We start from the raw sequence: 25,054 nt of genomic DNA on the forward strand, positions 1-25,054 counted from the left end.
GGGAAAGCTTCCTTTTCCCAAAATAAAGTAAAAAATTAAAAAAACATTAAAAAGTAGACATATTTGGTATCGCCGCATCCGCATCGACCAGCTCCATAAAAATATCACATGAACACCGTAAAAAAATAAAAATACATAACAGTGCCAAATAAGGCATTTTCTGGACACCCTGCCTCAAAAAAGGTGTAAAACCAAGCGATCAGAATGTACCCCAAAATTGTACCAATCAAACAGTCATCTCCTCCCTGCAAAAAAGAGCCCTTACATAAGACAATAGCCCAAGAAATAAAATAAAAATATGGCTCTCAGAAAAAGGCAACACAAAAACAAGATTTTATTCTGTTCAAAAAGGCTTTCACTGTGTAAAACTTAACAAAAATAAAAATAGACACATTGGGTATTGCCGCGTCCATAACAACCTGCTCTATAAAAATATCAAATTATATGCCCCCTCAGGTGAATGCATTAAATATGCCAAAAAGCCATTTTTTGTAACCTTGCCTCACAAAAAGTGTAATACAAAGCGATTAAAAAGTCTCATGTACCCCGAAATGGTAAAAAATAAAAACGTCACCTCATCACTCAAAAAATGAGCCCCCACATAAGACAATAACACACACAAAAAATAAAATAACTATGGAAACCAATGGCACCCGTAAACCAATCCATCAAAATCTGTGCTGCAAAAAACATATGGTGCTCCTTCTGCTCTGAATCCTGCCATGTGCCCCTACAGCAGTTTTTCCACCATATATGTATTCAGGAGAAAATGGGTAAAATTATGGGCTGCTTTTTTTCCCTCCTGTTACCCCTTGTGAAAATGAAAAATTTGGAGCTAAAGCAACATTTTATTGGAATAAAAGAAACTTAATTTTCACAGTGTTTCCAAATTCCGGAAAACGCCTGGGAGGGGGGGGGGGGGGGTGTGGATCAAAGTGCTCAGTACCCCCTTAATATATTCTTTAAGGGGTGTAGTTTAAAAAATGGGGTCTCTTTTTGAGGGTTTCCACTGTAGGGGTACGTCAGGGTCTCTATAAAATACAAAATGGTGCCTAAAAAACATTCAAGCGAAATCTGCCTCCAAAACCCATACGTCGCTTTCGCCCTTTCGTTCTGACCACTGCCACGTGCCCATAGAGCAGATTACCACCACATATGGGGAATTTCTCTAAACTGCAGAATCAGAGTAATGTATATTAAGGTTTATTTTGCTGTTAACCCTTGCCATGTTGCAAGAAAAAAAATTGATTAACAAAAAAAATCTAACAAAAAAGTGACATTTTGAAATTTCACCTCCATTTTCCTTTAATTCTTGTGGAACACCTCAAGGGTTAAAGTTTGTAACATCAGTTTTGAATAATTTGAGGGGTGTAGTTTCTAAAAATTTGACAAATTGCTTCTAAAATTCAAAACCTTCTAAAGTCCTAAAAAAATAACATTTACAAAATTATGCAAACAAAGCAGACATATGGGGAATGTTGAAAATACAAATTCAATGCAATGGTTCCCATAAAAAATAAATAAGAGTAAGGACTTTACCAGTTATCACCACCACTCCGTCTGTGTGCAGAATGAATCCCTGCGCTTCAACCATGCTTCTAACAGTTGTGTCTTCCCACACTTGTACCTAATGGGAACAGTAAAAAGAAAATGGCATTTATTTTTTCAGTTTTTTTCTTTGCTTGTCTAGGGTTGTCCCAGAATGTCAACTTATTACCCATCCACAAGATACTGGATAAGTGCCTGATCAGGGGGGATCCGACTGCTGAGACCCAACCAATCACAAAAATGAGAATCCTTTGCTTGAATGAAGTGACCAGGAGGCTGCCGCTCCCTTCACACACTATAGTACTGCCTGAGAGAGCAAGCATTGCACCCTACTATCTTATGCCGTTCCATAGACCGTGAATGGAGAAGTAGTGCACATGCTGCTCGATCTAAACAGAGCACATGGTGACCCCATTCTCATGATTGCCGAGGGTCCCAGCATAGGAATGATCAGATACTTATTACCTATCTTGTGTTGAGAGGCAATAAGCTGTCATTCTGCGAAAACCCCTTTAATACAAAATGGACAACAAAATTCTGAAGTATTGGATATAATAACAGCAACTCTAAGGCCTCTTTCACACAGGCGTTGCGGGAAAATGTGCGGGTGCGTTGCGGGAACACCCGCGATTTTTCCGCGCGAGTGCAAAACATTGTAATGCGTTTTGCACTCGCGTGAGAAAAATCACACATGTTTGGTACCCGAACTTCTTCACAGAAGTTCGGGCTTGGGTTAGGTGTTGTGTAGATGTTATTATTTTCCCTTATAAACATGGTTATAAGGGAAAATAATAGCATTCTGAATACAGAATGCTTAGTAGGTGATCAATTGAGGGTTAAAAAATAAATAAAAAATTAACTCACCTTCTCCTCTTGTTCGCGTAGTTCCCGGTCTCTTCTTTACTTCTTTAATAATGAGCTGTGGGCTAAAGGACCTTTGGTGACGTCAGACCACATGCTCCAATCATATGGTACATCACCGTGGTGATGGACCATGTGATTGGAGCATGTGATCTGACGTCACCACAGGTCCTAGCCGGTAGTTCATCATTAAAGAAGTAAAGAAGAGACCGGGAACTACGCGAACAAGAGGAGAAGGTGAGTTAATTTTTTATTTATTTTTTAACCCTCAATTGATCACATACTAAGCATTCTGTATTCAGAATGCTATTATTTTCCCTTATAACCATGTTAAAAGGGAAAATAATACAGTGAATAGACTGTCACCTAGCAACCATGAGTGAAAATCGCACCGCATCCGCACTTGCTTGCAGATACTTGCGATTTTCACGCAACCCCATTCACTTCTATGGGGCCTGCGTTGAGTGAAAAACGCAGAATATAGAGCATGCTGCGATTTTCACGCAACGCACAAGTGATGCGTGAAAATCACTGCTCATCTGAACAGCCCCATAGAAATTAATGGGTCGGTAATCAGTGCGGGTGCAATGCGTTCACCTCCCGCATCACATCCGCGCGGAATACTAGCCCGTGTGAAAGGGGCCTAATACAGCTAGAACGCTTCTAAGAATAAGACCAGCAACATGGATTTAACACATCATTTCTCATTCCTAGAATACAGGATGCTAAACACAGAATCTGCACACGTCTAGATTGTATTATGCCAAGCAGAAAAAAAAATACATAAAATATCCCAGCACTTCCTCCCTTGAAAAAAATTAAAGGACATAAATAGAAAGCACTTCGACATTTTATAATTCACTGTACATGTGGTGACATGACACCTGAAGATAGTCTCCCCTCCCGATTTTCTAAATCTGAACTTCAGAACAGCATGTACTTACAGAGCGAAAAGCCACTGCAAGTGACAGTCCTAGCACGAGAAACCTACACGTGAAGTTATGGTAAGTCTGTTAATACACCAGAAAAACCTATCCGCGAAAATCAAATACATCAATACAGCTCCCCCTACCTGGCGGAGAGAAAGAGTCCTTTTGCACTCCATGTGGGCGGCGTACAACAACATAGCATTATTTTACGGCCCAAAAAAAAAGACAATGGGGACCTATGGGTGACATATAAGTTCCTGCTCCACAGCGAGGCATCATATGACCTCGCATAAGGACAAGATAAGTAATGCTACACTCACTTTTATGGGGATCATACTGCAGATATGTAGGCACAAATTAACACTCCATCACTGCACATATTAAATTTTCAATGGCCACTAATGAACATCATACATGCAGGCAAGCAAATAAAAAAGCACACAAAGACTCCTGCTGGTTCTGGGCTTTGAGGTCATGGAGGAGGTTTTGTCAATGACTGCGCCTAGAGATAAGAGTCAGTCACTATTAAGAACACTTCCTTGACTCCAAATCCCAGAATCAGCAGGGGTTATCCCACAAATTAAATAAAATAACTGGAGTAATCCACACCAGTAGCAAGAAGGTGGACCAGAAGGTTAGTCACATAAGAAACTAACAATATTTGTATTACATGTTTATTGCATGAACTTCATTTGAAATGTCCTATTCATCGCCGAGGGAATACTTTCCATGGGATAACCTCTTTAAAAGTAATAAGGAACCTCAGCGTACGACATTGCCATTTCAGGCCTGGAAGCTGACTGTGCGCCACTCAATCAATCCGCATTCCCCTGCTATTAATCAGTTTCTCCCCAGAGTAAAGCCTCATGCACGCGACCATCGTTTGGGTCCGCATCCGAGCCGCATTTTTTGGGTCTACAAAAAAAATGCAGACATCTGTTGCCCCTCAAAAATAAAAAATAAACTAAACACAGAACATGTCCGTTTCGCGGACAAGAATAGGCATTTCTAGCCAATTGCGGAACGCACACGTCCAGCATCTGTGTTTTGTGGATCGGCAATTTGTGGACCACAAAACACAGCAGTCATGTGCATGAGGCCTAAAAGTACTTCACCTTGAGAAGGGGATAAAATGTTTCTCAAAATTCACAGCCCTGTGGGATAAATGGCTATCTGCTAGTGAGGACTCCCCTTCTTCCCGGCCATAGATTAGGGTCTTCTCCATCTGCTGTGCAAATCCACCTCACCAGTATCTGTGCAGAAGAAGCCCCAAGTGCGGTGCTGTAGTTATGTGGAGCAATCTGGTGGGGTGCAGTACGTGTTTGGGCACAAGTTGAATATATCCCAGAAGAAAGTAGGTGCAACCTCCTGCTAACCGTCTCTTCAGGTTAGAGGTATAACTGTACAATGTTTGTGCTTCCTTTGTTACTAGATTTTCTGGGATGCTGTTACCCGTATTGTTAGTACTTTATTGTAAATGTTCAATAAAAACTATGACTCAAAAAACAAACAAGGAATACAATCTTTTCCCACAAAACTATGTATCTATCTGCTCTGCATTTTCAATGTGATAGGTTCACTTTAAGACAGCTTAACAATGACATTTACTCATAAAACACGACTGCCTCTAGCTATGAAAATAAAGGGCTGTGCCACAATTCCCGGTCGTGTTGGAATGAAGCCCACCACAGCAAGTGCTCGGCAGCCGGCCTGGAACAGGCCACAAACATTCCTGTGCTTCCTTCAGTCCACAGGATACGGCTCTGCCTCAAACCAACAGACCCAGACTCTTGGCAAGCCACCGATATAGGCCTCAGCAAATAGAGCTTCGGATCACGCATCCCGAGTCGATTCGTTTAAAAACTTCTCTGTTAAAGCTGTTTGCGTACAGCATTAAAACGTATTGGCTCTGTAGGGCCAATACTTCATTGTGCGAGACTTCGGTGAATTACTACTCATTTATCAGAAATCTCCAGGACAGGTCACCAATAATTAAAGGGGTATTCCAGTAGTGACACGTTATCCCCTACACACAGGATAAAGGATATGTTAGGTCAGTGGGGGTTCCAGCGCTGGGACCTCCACCAATCACGAGAACAGGGATTCTGTACCCATTGGAACACCAAAAATGAACAAATCAGTAGGTCGGTCATGAGCCCTGTGACTCCGTTCATCTATATGGGAGTTCAGAGACAGCCGAATTCAGCAGTGCTGTAATTATTTAGTTCAGATATTTCAGCCACACCCATTGCAAACACATGCATAAAACCATTCACATGTCACGTTGTGGGGCACCTGCACACGTTGTGAATTACACACGGTTTTTTCCATGCAGATTATTGTGTGGAAGAACTGAACTGTAAAAGCACCAGCAAAGCAGAAATTGACCTGATGACATATTTTAAAATCCACAGTATGTCAATTGTTTTTGTGATGCCCTACCTAATGTAGTGTTTTTTCCCCATAGACTTCAATAGGGTTGTTCAACAGCACACAGTAAGGTGTCATCAGTGATTGATAGCATTCTCTGTGTAAGTGTATATACATAGCTAGCTGTACACAGGGGAGGTGTTATCAGTGATTGATAGCATTCTCTGTGTAAGTGTATATACATAGCTAGCTGTACACAGGGGAGGTGTTATCAGTGATTGATAGCATTCTCTGTGTAAGTGTATATACATAGCTAGCTGTACACAGGGGAGGTGTTATCAGTGATTGATAGCATTCTCTGTGTAAGTGTATATACATAGCTAGCTGTACACAGGGGAGGTGTTATCAGTGATTGATAGCATTCTCTGTGTAAGTGTATATACATAGCTAGCTGTACACAGGGGAGGTGTTATCAGTGATTGATAGCATTCTCTGTGTAAGTGTATATACATAGCTAGCTGTACACAGGGAAGGTGTTATCAGTGATTGATAGTATTCTCTGTGTAAGTGTATATACATAGCTAGCTGTACACAGGGAAGGTGTTATCAGTGATTGATAGTATTCTCTGTGTAAGTGTATATACATAGCTAGCTGTACACAGGGGAGGTGTTATCAGTGATTGATGGCATTCTCTGTGTAAGTGTATATACATAGCTAGCTATACACAGGGGAGGTGTTATCAGTGATTGATAGCATTCTCTGTGTAAGTGTATATACATAGATAGCTGTCAGTCACTGATAGCTATACACAGGGGAGGTGTCATCAGTGATTGATAGTATTCTCTGTGTAAGTGTATATACATAGCTAGCTGTACACAGGGGAGGTGTCATCAGTGATTGATAGCATTCTCTGTGTAAGTGTATATACATAGCTAGCTGTACACAGGGGAGGTGTTATCAGTGATTGATGGCATTCTCTGTGTAAGTGTATATACATAGCTCGCTGTCAGTCACTGATAGTTGTACACGAGGGAGGTGTTATCAGAGATTGATAGCATTCTCTGTGTAAGGTCTCATGCACACAACCGTTTTGGTCCGCATCAGAGCCGCAGTTCTTGCAGCTTGGATGCGGACCCATTCACTTCAATGGGGACACAAAAGATGCGGACAGAACTCAGTGTGCTGTCCGCATCCGGTTGCTCTGTTCCATGGTCCGCAAAAAACAAACAAAAAAAAAACAAACATGTCCTATTCTTGTCTGTTTAGCGGGCAAGAATAGGCAGTATATCAATGGCTGTCCGTGCAGTTACGCAAATTGCGGACCGCAAATCCCACAACGGTAGTGTGCATGAGGCCAAAGTGTGTATACATAGATAGCTGTCAGTCACTGATAGTTGTACACAGGGGAGGCATTATCAGTGATTGATGGCATTCTCTGTGTAAAGGTCCATTCACACGTCCGTAGAATAGATCCGCATCCGTTCCGCAAACTGGGTAACGGGTGCGGACCCATTCCTTCTCTATGGGGACACTATGTGCTCTCCGCATACGCATTTCCGGAGCGCAGCCCCGATCTTCGGGGCCATAGCTCTGGAAAAAAAAAAATAGAGCCTGTCCTATTCTTGTCCGCAATTGCGGACAAGAATAGGCAGTTCTATGAGGGTGCCAGCCGGGTGTATTGAGGATCCGCAATACACTACGGACATGTGAATGGAGCCTTAGGGTACTTTCACACTTGCGTTGCGAGTATCTGGCAGGCAGTTCCATTTCCGGAACTGCCTGCCGGATCCGGATAGCATTTGTAGACTGATTCGGATCCGTCTCACAAATGCATTGCAATACGGGATCCATCTCTCTGGTGTCATCTGGAAAAACTGATCCAGTATTTATTTTTTTCACATTTTTAAAAGGTCTGTGCATGCACAGACCAGAAAACCGGGTCCGTTTCTCCAGAAAACTTGGTGCCAGATCCAGCATTAATGCATTTAAATGGAAAGTAATGCCTGCAAGTGTTCCAGAATTTTGGCCGGAGAAAATACCGCAGCATGCTGCCATTTTTTCTCCGTCCAAATACAGCAAAAGGACTGAACTGAATACATCCTCATGCATCCTGAACGGATTGCTTTCCATTCAGAATGCATTAGGATAAAACTGAAGCGTTTGTTTTTTTTTCCTCGGTATTGAGCCCCTAGGACGGAACTCAATACCGGAAAACTTTAACGCTAGTGTGAAAGAACCCTAGGTGTGTATACATAGATAGCTGTCAATCACTGATAGTTGTACACAGGGGAGGTGTTATCAGTGACTGATAGCCTATGTATATATAGTTACCCAGAGAATGCCGTCACTGATAGAGGTCTTAAATTGAGAAAAAGCTGAGATATAAAAAGTATAAAATTACAAGTTGTTGTGACTGGTTCTCGTTAATTAAAAGGAGTTGTCCCACGAAAAATATTATACATTTTTCAAACAAGCACCTGGATCTGAATTACTTTTGTAATTGCATGCAATTAAAGGAAGTCTGTCACCAGGATAATCGCTATTGAAGAAAAGCCATAGCCTAATAGCATTTAGTACCTTATTTCCAGATGTGCCTTTGTTTCAGATGTTTTCTATCTTCTCAAAATCCAGTTTATTTGGTATGCAAATGAGACAGTAAGGTGCCCAGAAGGGCGTCACTCTTGCAGGAAGGAGCCCAGGCAAGCCCGTCCTCATTCTGGGAGCAGTGAAAAGGGGCAAGAGTTATGGCTTGAATGTGATGTAGGAGGGGTGGGTGGACACATTGTGGCAGGTGGCTTATCTGGGTGCCTTCCTGCAAGAGTGAGGCCCCTCTGGGCACCTTACTGGCTCATTTGCATACCAAATAAACTGGATCTTCAGAGGATAAAACACATTGCTGGAACAAAGATACTAAAGGTACTAAGTGCTATTAGGCCATGGCTTTACTTCAATTGTGATTATCCTGGTAACAGATTTCATTTAAACATTTTTTATAGCCACTAAGTTATTCAATAAGGCCTCTTTCACACTTGCGTTGTCCGGATCCGGCGTGTACTCCACTTGCCGGAATTACACTCCGGATCCGGAAAAACGCAAGTGTACTGAAAGCATTTGAAGACGGAACCGTCTTCCAAATGCTTTCAGTGTTACTATGGCACCCAGGACGCTATTAAAGTCCTGGTTGCCATAGTAGGAGCGGGGAGCGGGGGAGCGGTATACTTACAGTCCGTGCGGCTCCCCGGGCGCTCCAGAATGACGTCAGAGCGCCCCATGCGCATGGATGACGTGATCCATGCGATCACGTGATCCATGCGCTTGGGGCGCCCTGACGTCACTCTGGAGCGCCCGGGGAGCCGCACGGACGGTAAGTACACTGCTCCCCCGCTCCCCGCTACACTTACCATGGCTGTCAGGACTTTAGCGTCCCGGCAGCCATGGTAACCACTCTGAAAAAGCTAAATGTCGGCTCCGGCAATGCGCCGAAACGACGTTTAGCTTAAGGCCGGATCCGGATCAATGCCTTCCAATGGGCATTAATTCCGGATCCGGCCTTGCGGCAAGTGTTCCGGATTTTTGGCCGGAGCAAAAAGCGCAGCATGCTGCGGTATTTTCTCCGGCCAACAAACGTTCCGTACCGGAACTGAAGACATCCTGATGCATCCTGAACGGATTACTCTCCATTCAGAATGCATTAGGATAATCCTGATCAGGATTCTTCCGGCATAGAGCCCCGACGACGGAACTCTATGCCGGAAGACAATAACGCAGGTGTGAAAGAGCCCTAAAATGTATTTTTTTTTGTATAGCGCCACCTGCTGTTTGTTTTTTTCTTATTTCTTTGACCTGCTCACCAAGCTGTGAGCTTGATATAAATCTAGCAGAGCAATGAATGAGGAGATCTCTGGATCCATGTGAGGTCCAGGCCTGGTTCTAGCTTTGTTACAAAGAGATTGGCATGTACTATAGCAGGGATGGCCAACCTACGGCTCTCCAGCAGTTATAAAACTACAATTCCCACCATGCCTTGCTGTAGTCCGATAGCTGTAGGCAGTCTTTGCATTATGGGAGTTGTAGTTTTGCAACAGCTGGAGAACAGCCGGATGGCCATCCCTGTACTATAGGATGTCCGATTTTCATTTTTTACACCAATCATATAACCCCTTTAAGAGGCAGCTATAGAGGAGCAAGCGAGCAAGGGGACACGGAGAAGAATGAGCTTCTGTTTTCTATACAAATCTGTCTAATAAGCCATCTTATTAAAGTAAAAGCAGTGGGTAGAGTACCCTTTTAAATAGAATTATCCTTGTTTTTTTTCTAATATAAATGTGCTCACTGTTCCGATTCCATTAGTAAGGCAGTTTTGGATTATGGCTTTAATAACAATTAAATTCATGACTGAGGAGTATAAAATATGACTATACAACACCGGCTAAGCACAGACTGAGGTCAGATCAGTGCAAGTTTATCACGCTTCAAGAGAATCCATTTATTGCTAAGAAGTCAAATGAGCAGTCTGACCAGTCACGCTAAAAGCAACAGTTTCAGGAGTCCGCAAAGTAATATCACCGTAATCACTTACTAGATATATATTCATTCTAGTTGGTATGCAACACACAGCACTTCTATTGGCATTACTCCCCTCAGAGTTTAAAGGGTTTCTACCACCAGAAGCGTGAGTGGACGGAGCCTCTAGGTGCTGATTTTACGCCCACATAGCACCTAGAGGCTCCGTCCACTCACACTTTATCCCGCCCAGCTCCAGTGTTCTGCCTGCCCAGCTCCTCTTGATTGATGCCACTGTTCCCTGTATCGTTGGTGAAATCCCGCGCCTGCGCCGTTTACTTTTGTCTTCGGCACAGGCGCAGTGAGTGAAGGCCGCTCTCCTGATGCCGGCTTCCTCACTGACTTAGTCGGCGCAGGCGCAGTGAGGAATCCGGCACCAGGATCGCATCATTCATTCACTGCGCCAAAGACATTAGTGAACGGCGCGGGATTTCGCCAACGATGCAGGGAACAGTGGCATCAATCAAGAGGAGCTGGGCGGGCAGAACACTGGACCTGGGCGGGATAAAGCGTGAGTGGACGGAGCCTCTAGGTGCTGAATTACGCCCATATAGCACCTAGAGGCTCATTAGCATATAATAAAAGTGCTTTTTTAACAAACACGGCTGCAGGGACTAATGTTGGAAACATACTGTGCGCATCGCTAACGTCGGTCAGCTACATAACAGTATTTCTGGTGGTAGAAACCCTTTAAACGTGAAGACATGGGGGAGATTTATCAAACTGGTGTAAAGTAGAACTGGCTTAGTTCCCAGAGCAAGCAATCAGATTTCACCTTTCATTTTTCACAGCTCCTTTGGAAAATGAAAGGTGGAATCTGATTGGTTGCTATGGGTAACTAAGCCAGTTTTCCTTTACACCTATTTTGATAAATGCCCCCTCATGATGATAATCTAATAGACGCAAGAGTTCCAGGACCTTACGCTACATATTAAAACGTTTGGTCAGCTGTACCAAGGCTTTGTTTACATGTCCGTTAGGAGATCCAGCAGGCTCTGGCACAGAGCAGTTGCTGGATAATCCACTTCTCCACCGGATCGCCATTGACTGTAAAGAGGTCCTGGGGTGATTAGGCTGCTTTCGGTAATAAATGCTGGGTTTTTGCTAGACAGACAGCATTTGCGCTGGATGTGAACGACACCAAACAGCTCAAATTAGGGGGGAAAAAATGTATTGTGTTTTGTTATTATGTTTACTGTTTTTATTAAGGTTTTCAGGTATAACAGTATAACGAATAATGGACAACTATTACATGAACAGTTCAAATACAGGACAACGCAGGATCCAAGTTGCAGATTTACAGATGAAGACATATCTGGAATAATATATTGCATTGAATACGTACATTTATCAATGTGTCTATATACGCTGATACTATCTTTATTAGTACAGCCTTCTTCAATCAATAAAAGATGTGAGAATAATTCCAAATTTATCTTCTGTACTCTATTTCTTCTCATTGATATTCTGAAGAAATGCAAATTTTACACTCTTACATAACATAGACAAGTAAAATAAATAGAATAAATCAGAAGGGAAAGCAGGGGGAAGGAAAGAGAAGGGGGGGGGGGGGGGGAATTAAAAAGGAACCAGGCTATAAAGTTATGTTCAGAGAGAACCAGGGTGTAGGTCAAACCTATGGAGTTAGAAAGATGATAGCATGTTCCCAAAATCTGAAGAGTCGAGGAAAACTGAAACCATTTGTAGACGGATCCGGATCAGTCTCAAATGCAAATGCAATACCGGATGAGTCTCTCCGGTGTCATCCGCAAAAACAGATCCGGTATTTATTTATTTTTGTTTAAAGGCCTGCGCATGCACAGACCGGATCAGTCAATGCGGCAATTTTAATGGCACCAATACATTCCAAATGGAAAAGAATGCCTGATCTGGCATTCCGGCAAGTGTTCAGGATTTTGGGCCGGAGAGAAAAATGTAGCATGCTGCGTTTTTTTTTCTCCGTTCAAAAACCGTAAAGCAGTGTTTCCCAACCAGTGTGCCTCCAGCTGCTGCAAAACTACAACTCCCTGCATGCCCGGAGAGCCTTTGGCTGTGCAGGCATGCTGGGAGTTGTAGTTTTGCAACAGCTGGGGAAACACTGGTATAAGGACTGAACTGAAGACATCCTGAACGGATTGCTCTCCATTCAGAATGCATGGGAATAAAACTGATCAGTTCTTTTCCGGTATTGAGCCCCTAGGACAGAACTCAATACCGGAAAACTGACGCAAGTGTGAAAGTACCCTTAGCTCCCTTGTCCATTCAAGTACTGTAAGGTGGGGAACTGGACTTCCAATGCCTGGGGATTACCATCTGCCCAGCTGACAGGAAATGCCTCAGAACTCCTTTCTTGACTTGGGCAAGGGAGCCAGGAATAAGAGACAGCAGGGTTAATTAGGGATTGTTAGGCCCCTTTCACACGGGCGAGTATTCCGCACGGATGCGATGCGCGAGTTGAAAGCATTGCACCCGCACTGAATCCCGACCCTTTCATTTCTATGGGGCTGTTCACATGAGCGGTGATTTTCACGCATCACTTGTGCGTTGTGTGAAAATCGCAGCATGCTCCATTTTGTGCATTTTTCACGTAACGCAGGCCCCATAGAAATGAATGGGGTTGCGTGAAAATCGCAAGCATCCGCAAGCAAGTGCGGATGCGGTGCGATTTTCACGCACGGTTGCTAGGAGACGATCGGGATGGAGACCCGATCATTATTATTTTCCCTTATAACATGGTTATAAAGGGAAAATAATAGCATTCTGAATACAGAATGCATAGTACAAGCGCTGGAGGGGTTAAAAAAATAAAAATAAATAAAATAATAATAATTTAACTCACCTTAATCCACTTGATCGCGCAGCCAGCATCGCTTCTGTCTTCTTTCTTTGCTGTGTGCAGTAACAGGACCTGTGGTGACGTCACTCCGGTCATCACATGATCTTTTACCACGGTGATGGATCAGGTGATGGACCATGTGATGACCGGAGTGACGTCACCACAGGTCCTGTTACTGCACACAGCAAAGAAAGAAGACAGAAGCGATGCCGGCTGCGCGATCAAGTGGACTAAAGTGAGTTTAATTTTTTATTTTTATTTATTTTTTTAACCCCTCCAGCGCTATTGTACTATGCATTCTGTATTCAGAATGCTATTATTTCCCCTTATAACCATGTTATAAGGGGAAATAATACAATCTACAGAACACCGATCCCAAGCCCGAACTTCTGTGAAGAAGTTTGGGTACCAAACATGCGCGATTTTTCTCACGCGAGTGCAAAACGCATTACAATGTTTTGCACTCACGCGGAAAAATTGCGCTTGTTCCCGCACCTTTTTCCGCAACGCCCGTCTGAAAGAGGCCTTAGGAATCATCTTGCCAGAGTATTTAGCGTATATCTGCAAGATTTGATTCCAGAACGAGTGAATTGTCGGGCAACTCCACCATATATGTAGTAGGGAACCCCTATCTCTCTCGCATCTCCAGCACCTCTCTGAAACAGAGGGAAACATATGGTGTAGTGTGGTAGGACAGTAGTACCATCTAGAGAGAATTTTGTAATTCTTCTTTGACCTGCGCCGCCAGTGATATTCAATTAGAGAACGTACACTTCCTCACCTCCTGCCTCAGTGAATCAGATTCCCATTTATGAAAAAAATTGGGCTTTCTCCCCACTATGGAGGTCCAGAAGTACTCCATACAATGTGGACAAGATACCTCTATTTTCCCCTGATTGTAGGCATACTTTGTTAAAATTCATCAGTGGGCCCAAACCCTCCTTGGAGAATGTAGCTCTAAAAAAGGAATTTATCTGGGCGTATCCCAACCAAGACATCATGCTAAAGGCAGCGTTCTGACGTAATGCTTCAAATGAGGACAGCTTCCCTAAAGTCAGGACATCTCTAATTCTCAGTTAACCGTTGTATACAGTTTTAATAAGGAAGGATAAGGGAACCAAACCAGGAGTAAATGCTCGATTCCCATGCAGCGGGGTCATGGGCCCAGGTCTAAAAGTAATCTGTGATTTGGCAATCCAGTCCTCCCAAACAGCAAGGGAATGTCTTACAAGGTATGGCCAATCTTCTCTAGGAGGTCTATCTGCCAGATTGACCCAGGGTACGGCTTGGAGGGAAAGAGGTTACAAAGACCCACAGTTTCTTTGAGCCTTTGTGCATCCAAAGTCTGGTGAGTACCAACGCATCATGATTGATGTGAATATCCGGGAGACCAAACCCACCTAAGGATTTATGTTTAATTAGAGCCTTTTTATTCAATCTAGGTTTACTAGCATGCCAAATAAACCTATTGAGAGCTTTTTGTAGTTCTAAGAAATACTTTTTTGGAGACTGAACAGGTATTGTTTAGAAGAGGTATAGAAACCTTGTCAGGATATCCATTTTGATATTGTTCATGCGACCAAACCAAAGATGTTTGAGTTTATACGCCTGTAGATCTTCAAGAGTCCTCCTCTGCAGTGGCAAGTAGTTCAGAGGGAATAATAGGTGCAATTGTGCAGGAATTTGAACGCCTAGGTATGTCAAGCTTTGGTCTTTCCATTTGAAAGAGAAATTTTGGATAGAGGATACCTCCTCTTGGGAGAGGGAGATATTTAATAGTTTGGTTTTAATAATGTTCACCTTAAAATTACTGAGGTGGCTGAATCTGCTAAATTCCTGGAGCAAGGACGGTATAGAGATGTGAGGGGACGTCACGTACAGAAGTAGGTCGTCAGCATAGAGAGAGAGCTTATGCTGAATGTTCGGGGTCTCTATGCCTTTAATATCTGGGTTGTTCCTTATTGCCCCTGCCAGATGTTCCATTGTTAAGACATATAGAAGAGAGGACAGGGGGCAGCCCTAGCGCGTACCATTATGTATTTCAAAGGAAGGGGCCAAAATAGCATTTGTTCGAACTCGTGCTGTGAGTGTACAGTGCTGCCACCATCTCTACATATCTCTCTCCCAGACCCATTTGTTTTAGGCCTCATGCACACTACAGGTGTTTTTCTCGGCCTCAGTTCCGTTTTTTTTGTAGATAGGATGGGGACCCATTAATTTCAATGGGTCAGCAAAAAAATGCTGATAGTTCATCCGTTTGTGTTCCGCGTCCGTTGTCAGTTTCCCTTCAGCAAAAAATGGTAGAGGTGGAATTGCGTGCCAGTCTGGGAGAGCAATCTCAGGCAGGCCTAGAGCAGCCAAAAAGTCAGCCAATTCAGAAGGATCCCTAAGCTCAAAACACTTGCCTCCACATTGAACCACCGATTGGAAGGGGTATCCCCACATGTATGGAATTTCATGCCGAGGACGCATCGCCCTACGCAAGGTAGAACGGTAAAGGTCTTGCAATAAAGAGATGCGAGCATCTCCATATTCACACCGATTCCGAGTTTTTTCCGGTATTGAGCCCCTAAGACGGATCTCAATTCCGGAAAATTAAACGCTAGTGTGAAAGTAGCCTTAGGGTGCATTCACACGTCAGTATTTTTACCTTTCCAGATAAACGTTCCTGTTTTTTGCGGATCCAAAAATCTGGATGACATGAGGATGCTTTTAGCATGTCATCCGATTTTTTTGACGGATCCATTGACTAGAATGGGATGACGGAACGCAAAATCAGACAAATAGTAGGACAGGGTATATTTTTTTTCCAGGATCCGAATAACGGAACCCACGGAACGGAATCACGGAATCGGAGAGCACCATGAGTGCTCTCCGATTATTTGCGGATTCCATTGAAAATGAATGGATCCGCATAACGTTCCGTTTTTAATCGGAACGGATGCAGAACACCAAAAGGACGTGTGAATGGACCCTTACACAGTGGAAAAGTTTATAAAAAAAAACAAAAAAAATTCTATGGTCTTACATAAACAAACAAATTTTCATTAAAGGGAATGTGTCATCAAATAATGGCCTAAGACTAAAAACAAAATATATGCCCGGGCCCCTCACACTGAATACTTACCTGGCTCCCGCACTGCCGCTGATGCTTCTCCGCATGTGTGGATGAAAAAATTTGGGTGGGGGGGGTGTCATGGCAGGCAGGGGCGAGCCTCCCTAGCGTCACCCGCACTAGGACGGCTCGTCCCCGTCTGCTATAGGCTACTACCTCTCCCCTACACCAGATGTTTTCATTTGCATGGAGAAGCAGCAGCGGCGGTGTGGGGACTAGGAGCGTCGCGAGGAGCCAGGTAAGTATATTCAGTGTGCGGGGCGCAGGCATATGCGATGCAATTTTTAGTCTCGGATAACTCAGTTAAAGGGATTTTCCGAGATTTTAATGCTGATGACCTGTACTCAGGATAGGTAATCAGTATCTGATCGTGGGGGTCCTACACAGCGCTGTACATTGTATACCTGCTGTGCTTGGTATCACACCCAGTTCCATTCACTTCAATGACGCAAAGCGCAATACCAAGCACAGCCGCTATATAAATCAGTTATATGAGCAAAACAATAAAAATCAAGCAAGTGCCGAGACTGGTCCATAACTAAACCCAACGGCGCCCCCGCCGAGTATAATGGGATCTATCCAGGTTCTGTTAAAGGATCCATAATTTTACCAATGTTGGATGTTTTTGATGGATTCTGCGATTGAGAAAAAGAAAAAAAAAAGAAAAAATGCCACGAAGACCAAAAATTGCCGGCAACACCAAGGGGTTGACGTGACTCTGCAGTGAACCTTTCGCCTAAATGTACTCTAAACAGAATAAAACCAGTGACCTTTCTCTCCTTCAAAATGAGACACCTTCCAGTGATGAAAGATTACAGTGTTTATAGTGAATATACTTGCTATAGTAAAAACATAAAACCCTCCATAAACAAAGAGTGGACAAGAGCCAATGCGCTTACAACTATCTGGATGTTTTACAAAGCATATGAAACTCTTATTACCAGGTCTACTGGCTCATGAAGGAATCTAACTGCCTACTATAGTCTACTTTCATTTTTTTGGCCAAGGCAGCCATAAACCTCTTCAAGAAATAATTTTAAATAAGACTAAACTGAAAACAAAAATGCCTGATTTTTGGTAGAGATGCACAGTTCAAAACCATAAAAAATAATAATTAATAATAATACTAACCATGCTTACGGTCAGTTATTGTGAGCCAAAACCAGTAGTGAAGCCTACACAAAGATAAGGTATAATGGAAAGATCTGCACCTGTTCTGGGCTTTTGAATCTCACCTGGTTTTGCCTTACAATAACTGATCGAAATAACCTGACCAAATAACTGAAGTGTGAACTAGGTCTTAGATAAAAGTAAGCCAAACCAGGACTGGACAACCATCTACTGTATGGTGGAAAAAGGGGGGACAAACTGCTGTCAGAGGTAGGGTTCAAGCATGTTGGATTTCAACTGCCCAGTCTGTTTATTCTTGGAAAGATAAGCTGCCGACAGAAGCATCTGACAAGACAAAAGTAAAATATGAGTCTATCAGGCGGTGTAGATCCTGTTCCCAGGAAGAACTCGAGCACAATGCCACAAGTAAACAGGGTGCTACTGCTACACAGCATTCAGAACTGTACAACCATCTTATATATGTATATGCACACCTCATTTACAAGAGCAGGATAACACCGCAAAACATCTAAGGGCCCATTCACAGGGGCCAACTGAGCAGGCAATCAGAGGTGGTGAGGGATGCGTTTCCATGCAGCAATCACCTCACTGTATGCTGGGCTCATTCCCATAGAGAATCTATTGGGGTCATTTACCAAACTGGTGTAAAGTAGAACTGGCTTAGTTGCCCATAGCAACCAATAAGATTCCTCTAATTGTTCACAGCTCCTTTGGAAAATGAAAGTGGAATCTGATCAGTTGCTATGGGCAACCAAGCCAGTTCTACCCGACACCAGTTTGATAAATGACCCCATATGTTTCTGGTCAGCAGGTCGCAGTTTAACAGCGCAAACTGCTGAGATAATGATTTAGGTGCCTAAATAAACTAAGCTTTCACCTGATCATTGTGCACCTCTTCACAGGCCAATTATTGGGATGGAGCGTTCATAGGAATGTTCGTCCCTGATAATCGTCCCGTGTAAAAGGGACCTCAAGGCTAGTAAAGCAGAGCATACACTAGAAACATCTCCTGATACATGCCTCTATGATCCATTACCCAGACATATGCCTACAGCTCTTCTGGCATACGTTGGGCTGGTACACCTTTAGCTCAACAGTACTGAAATGCATAGCACACTACGCTTCTTAATACAACTGTGAGCACAAAATAAAAAAGGTCAGTCCTAGCCGTAAGGCAAGCTGCTAACCACAGGTGAGAAACCACGGATATGAGGCTGTATGTGAAAGGAATAACATGACTCACATACTGTTTATACCTAAGGCAGAACGAAGCTTCAGTCTCCACCTTCCTAAGGGTACTTTCACACTAGCCTTTTTCTTTTCCGGTATCGAGTTCCGTCCTAGGAGCCCAATACCGGAATCAGTTTTATCCCAATGCATTCTGAATGGAAAGCAATTCGTTCAGTATGCATCAGGATGTCTTCAGTTCAGAAACGGTGCGGTTTTGCCGCTGTATTTTCTCAGTCCAAAATTCCGGAACACTTGCATTATTTTCTATTGAAATGCATTAATGCCGGATGCGCAGACCTTTAAAAATGTGAAAAAGATAAATACCGGATCAGTTTTTCCGGATGATAACCGGCGAGACTGATCCAGTATTGCAATGCATTTGTGAGATGTCTACAAATGCTGTCCGTTTGCATACAGATTGCCGGATCCGGCAGGCAGTTCCGGCGACGGAACTGCCTGACAGAATCCAGCAACGCAAGTGTGAAAGTAGCCTAAGGCTGGACATAGCTGTCAGCCAAGGCTTGTACAACCATAAGCTATACCATCTGACCACCACCTCTCCCCAATACGAGACAGTATAGGAGCGAGGGAAAGTGAGAGATAAAGGGCAGAAGTGTTGGGGTATTTTTGGGGCATTTTCTGTGTTTAGTGAAACTTTAAAAAGGTTTTCCAGCTTTCTGCATCTCTGTTCCAGCTCCCTGGCCCTCTTCTGCAGTTATCCAGTCTCCATCTTGTAAACATCCTGAGGGATGAGGTCATGTGTGGCGCTTCTGCTAATGACATCATAGCTAATCATCACCACTGAGGCCAGTCAATGGTTGCAGACGCGATCACCACCAGGGACTGGAAGACAACTAGGAACCCAGAACAGAGTAGTAAGTTAGGGGACGGCGTAGTTGTAATTACACTTGCTCAGCTCTGCACTTGTGACACTGAGCAGGTAAACATACGAACGCTGCGGTTTCTTCAAACAGCTGATCGTCTGGAGTGCCAGGAGTCAGACTTCTACCAATCTGATATTGATGACCAATCTTGAGGAAACAGCCTTCTGAAACAGCTGATCGGGGGAGGGGCGAATCTCAGGTGTCGGCCCCCCCACCGGTCAGATACTAATGACCTATCCTAAGCGCCGCTGCCTTCTCAAAGCAGCTGATCAGCGGGGGTCCTGGTTGTCGGACCTCCACCGATCAGTTGTCATGGTAATTCTGCCTGCGGGGAAAATGAGATAGCTACTGAAAAGTTACCTGTACAGAATAGGAAATCATGTCAGTGAAAACATTTTAAAAGGGGTTTTCTGAGGCTTGAATACTGATTATTTATCCTCTGGATAGGTCATCAGTATCTAAAACTAATTTGAGAAGGCAGTGGTGGTCGAAACAGCACTGCAGGCTTCTCTCACCTTTCTCTAGGCCATGTTATGACTCAATCATGGGTCATATGTCCGCTCTAGGCCAAGGATCAGGAACCTCTGGGACTGGCACTAGTTGTGGTAAAACTTGCATGGCTTTTGTCATAACTCCTATAGAAGCGAATGGAGCATGTTGAGAGTTGTAGTTTCAAAACAGCTGGAGTGCTGGAGGATGCTGAACCCTAGGTCTAGGCATAGCTCAGCCCCATTCAAGTGAATGGGGCTGAGCTGTGATACCAAGCACAACTCACCAAAAATGTAAAAAAATTTAAAAAATAAAAACAAAAATGTCAGTGGTGATTTTCTGATGACATTCGCTTTAATGGAAGACCTTTCACCTCTTAACAACTGGAACAGAAATACAGAAACGTCTGTGTCCCAGACCCAGTGAAGCTGTGGATGGAATGTGGACACGTGGAATGTGAATCCACTGTTTGTCTAGTCATGTGAAGCAGTGATAGGATCATCATCATGAGGACAGAGGAGCACCAGGCTGTTACTATATGATTTACACGGGGCAAAAATGCACAACACCCAACGCTCAAACAACTATCCAATAATGCGAAATCCATAACTGAATTCTTAGATAACCCGAAACACAAGTTTGCTCACCCCTAATCCACAGCATAAAATGCTGCAGATTCAAATCCGTGCCCCAGGTCAACTTACGCTGTGAATCTTTCTGCAATGTATGGATGAGATTTCTATGGTTACTTTCACACTGGCATTTTGGCTTTCCGTTTGTGAGATCCGTTTTGGACCGCTTGCGAGAGCCCATGACGGATCAGGTTGCATTGTAATGCATTCTCAATGGAAAAGGATCCGCTCAGAAAGCATCAGTTTGCCTCCATTCAGTCTCCATTCAGCTTTGGAGGCGGACACCAAAATGCTGCATGCAGAGTTTTGGTGTCCGTCTGACGAAACTGAGCCGAACGGATCCGTAAGTCAATGGGGACGGATCCGTTTTCACTGACAAAATCTGGCACAATAGAAAATGGATCTGTCCTCCATTGACTTTCGCGAGTGTGAAAGTAGCCTTAAAAAAAAAAAAAAAAAAAAAAAAAAATCCACTCATCCAGGATGAACCCACCCTAAAAAGTAATCTTCTAAACAAGACAAGTTCCCTACTAGGGTATGTTCACACGAGGTGGATATGCTGCAGAACAGTGGATGGAAATCTGGCAGCTCATTAGCATAACAGCAGATCTCATCCACGTGCCACTGAAAAAAATAAATCAACTGTGGTAAATGACCTGTGGTGCAGATTTGAAATTTTTTATGCATAGGGTGAATTCTTTGGCAAATCCATGACAACGCTGCGTGTAACTTTATCCACATCCTGTGTGGATGTACCCTTAGTGAATTCTGACTTCAAGGGTTATCCAGGTATACATTTTTCCAGGCCCTGCAACTTCCTAATGCTAATCTGTCTCACACCGGAGATCTGGAGAGTGGTCACGTGACTGTGCCCTCTGTGAAGACTGGATTTCCTCAGACATCACAGAATCCCAACTGGTCGTGATGTCAGACCTATGTGATCTTGGAATGAGCTATTATGCTCTGTAGGAGACACAATTAGAGGACATCTTTAAGGATCCCGCACAACCTGTTTAATAGACGGTGGCCCCATTAAGGATAGTCATCAATTAGCCACAGTGGAAAGCAGCTACTAAGAAGGTCTATGACGCGTTGGTGGACTGTTAATCCAGCTTCAAGCTTTTTACAGAACAATCGTGCAGCACTTTTATCATTCACTGCCATGAAAGGTACTTTACATGTGTGAAGTTTTTTTTATTCTTTATTTAATCAACTAAAGAAAAAGAATAGATCCAGATAAAGAGCAATTACCAACCAGTAATCCCATCCACATGAGCAGAGGGGGTAAAACAAAAAAAAAAAAGACAGCATTATAAAACCTTATAATCCTGTGAGGTCCTGTGTAAGGAGCAGGGTCCATAACGGGAACCCACGTTCCCACACAGACACATTCATCTGAAATTACCCTAAGGTGTGTTTCACATGAGCGGATGCTGTGCGTGTCATCCGCTGCGTGAAAGAGAGCCAAGCCGTGCTCCGGACAGCAGAGACACGGAGCATTAACATGATTGATAAGCTCTGTGCCTCACTGTTACCTTTTTACTACAAAATCGAAGCGAGATATAGTTGTCACTGTGATTTTGTAGTAAAAAGGTCACAGAGAAGCACGGAGCTCATCAATCATGTTAATGCTCCGTGTCTCTGCTGTTCGGAGCGGGGCTTGCTGTCTTTCACGCAGCGGATTCCACGCACGGCATCTGCTCGTGTGAAAGAGCCCTTAAGGGTTCATGCACAAGGCCATTGAGGTTTTTGCAGATACGGAAAGCACCGATACCGGCTGTGTGCATTCCACAATTTGTGGAACGTAAACTCCTGCCCACTATAGAACTGTCCTATTCTTGTCCGTAAAATGGCTAAGGATAGGACATTTGTTTTTGCAGGCATGTCCTGTCTGCAACTTTTGTGGCCCAATTGAAATGAATGGATCCACATCCTACCCGCAAAAAAGGCGGATCAGATGAGGACCAAAAATACGTGTGTGTGTGTGTGTGTGTGTGTGTGTGTGTGTGTGTGTGTGAGCCCTAAAGCAGATATATAAATGGAGTTTATGGAAATTGTTCAGCGACGTCTTGGGGATGCTACTATGGATGAGCGAAGCAAGCTTCAGATCCTAGACCCGAAGTCGCTTTGCTCAAAACTTCGTTTTAAAGCCATACAGAGATCGGTCTCCATACTGCATTGAAATGTGTGGGCTCCGGCGAGGTGAAATCAGTTATCATAAGTTTTGCGAATAACTTCAGCATTTGATTATTAAACTGGAAAAAAACAACAGGTATCCAAAGTAGTCTTCGGTACCGACTGGTACCTCTGTACCGAAGACGACTTCAGAACCAAGTTTTAAAATGGTTTTCAAATGTTGAAAAAAGTCAAATCCTGAAATTATTCACCGAAGTCCCACAAGCCCCTTGCTGATAACGAATTTGCCTCGAAGTTTTTAGCAAAGCGACTTCAGATGTGGGATCTCGAGATGCTACCATAAGGCTCTTTCCAGTGATGTGGTGAGAATTCTCCCACATCCCTCATCCATTTGTTTTGGGACTTAGAATTTAGAAGTTTAAATATCTAACTCTAAAAAGATATTATAGAAAATGGACAGATTCTCTTCTGCTCCAGGGGTTAATCAGAGCATACAAAATCTCTGTATGCATAGTGTCTACAATTATTTTCTCATTAATCATATAATATACAGTTCTTAATTTAAAGGAATGAAAGGAGTCTTTATCCAATAAGTGAAAATCATTTTTCATACTGAAGAACTCTTTTAAGTCTCCATTATAGAGAATTTTAGAAACCTGTAACACCCCTGCCCCCCAGACATCATGAAGTTCAGATCCAGAAAATGACTTAAGGTGACCATACACAGTCTAAAAGCTGATCAAAACAGATGATTTCAACCAAAACGCAAATTCGTCAGTTGAACTTTGACAACGAATGATCATTTTAGCCAATGACAGACCATCACCTTTTGAAAAGAAGTCAGTCATGCTAAAAGAACGTTACCAGCAAGATCTTTCGCCAAATATATCATTGAATATGTATGGGCAAATCAAACAACTCCAACAATCAATTTGGACTAAAAAGGTTATGGTCAAGTCTGTGAGGAATGTTTGGTAGATGGTTGGACAGCAGTTGCATAAACAACTCTCACACATGTATGGCAGATGACATATATATTTCGGACAAGCGGACGCAGTATAGAGGCAAAGACCAGTTTGTAACTCAAAAACCTCAGTGTTCTATTCACACTTATGGCAACAAAACAGCACGACAGTCCATTTGCAGTTTTGGTGTTCGTTCACACTTAGACAGTTCATACAGCAAAATCTGTCACCTTTTATCCTGGGTGTTAATCCACACCTGGTCGGCATAACACAGGACAGAGCAGTCCTCCCGGATTCAGGCCTCCAGCCTGGCACAAGGCTCAGATCCCACAGAGATTGCCACTGCTCCAATGTCAGAGAGAGATCATCACCACTACCTGACACTGCTGGCTGTTTTTTTATAGGCCTCTCAAAACCCGGCCTGGAACGTGGGGAGTAGTCACCCACCCAGCACTTTGGCTACTCCCAGTAAGAGCCGTCCCGGATTAGTCATTACAGCTATACTAAATAGCAAGGTGTCAAACAGCAACTGCTGCTGACACATGGAAACGGCCCTTACTTTACGGAGGCCAGGAACCTCGGTGACACATACCTTCCGTCAACGACTGACCCTTGCTCCTTCCTACTATAATATAAGCCACTTATTTTAGTGGAGCTCCTTACATAACTAAATACTCAGATTGTGGGACTCTGTCACATTGACAGCCCAGGTCTCAAACTGAACAAGTTACAATAATAACACATTGGCCAGAGAACAGATCACCCAAAACTGATGTGAAGAACAACGGCAGAAGAAAAATATCATCTGAATGCTTGTGCCTCCAGAAGTATCCATGCTGGAAGCTTACATTACATACAAGTACGGTAATGCGAACAGTTAGGTAATAAATCACCAGGTATATGACGTACACCCAACATCTGCAGGAAAAGACTGCCTATACTACCCCGCCATGGAAATTTCCCAGCACTGGAAGAGCCACATTTTTACCTGGTTAATCACACTACCGGGGTGGATTTCTACCTGCAGTATAACGTGACAATAGATACAATCATTCTATACTGAAACCTAAAAGGAGCTAATCACAGAGCAGCTTTCATCCAGACCAACTGCCACAAGGATCCTCTGCTTTCTCCAATACGCCTCAGAAGAAATCAGATACTTCTAGTTGCAATTGGGTGAACTGTCCAGAATCTCTCAAATAGCAGGAAACCTAAAACAAGTGAAAGGGGCACCTTGTGTTTTCAGCGAGTCCATGGAGCCAAAAATCTGCTCTATCTAATACATGCCCTTTAAGGGGACGGCCACATGTAGTGGAATTTCCAAAGCTAAAATTCTGCTGTGATTTCACCCTGTGCACGGTGGA

At 43.4% G+C, this 25,054-nt stretch overlaps 1 protein-coding gene across 5 annotated transcripts in view; it reads right to left on the reverse strand.

Moving 5' to 3' along the window:
• The window catches only part of AFF4 (AF4/FMR2 family member 4), a 103,598-nt gene that overhangs the window by 70,382 nt on the left and 8,162 nt on the right, over positions 1–25,054 (reverse strand). For all 5 annotated transcript variants that reach the window (XM_040405836.1, XM_040405818.1, XM_040405840.1 and 2 more), the window contains exon 2: positions 1,540–1,627. The gene's annotated coding sequence lies outside the window, so the exon portion shown is untranslated. The remainder of the gene's footprint in view (positions 1–1,539; positions 1,628–25,054) is intronic.

This window comes from Bufo bufo, chromosome 1 (genome assembly GCF_905171765.1).
Source record: "Bufo bufo chromosome 1, aBufBuf1.1, whole genome shotgun sequence".
Taxonomy (NCBI): Eukaryota; Metazoa; Chordata; class Amphibia; order Anura; family Bufonidae; genus Bufo; species Bufo bufo.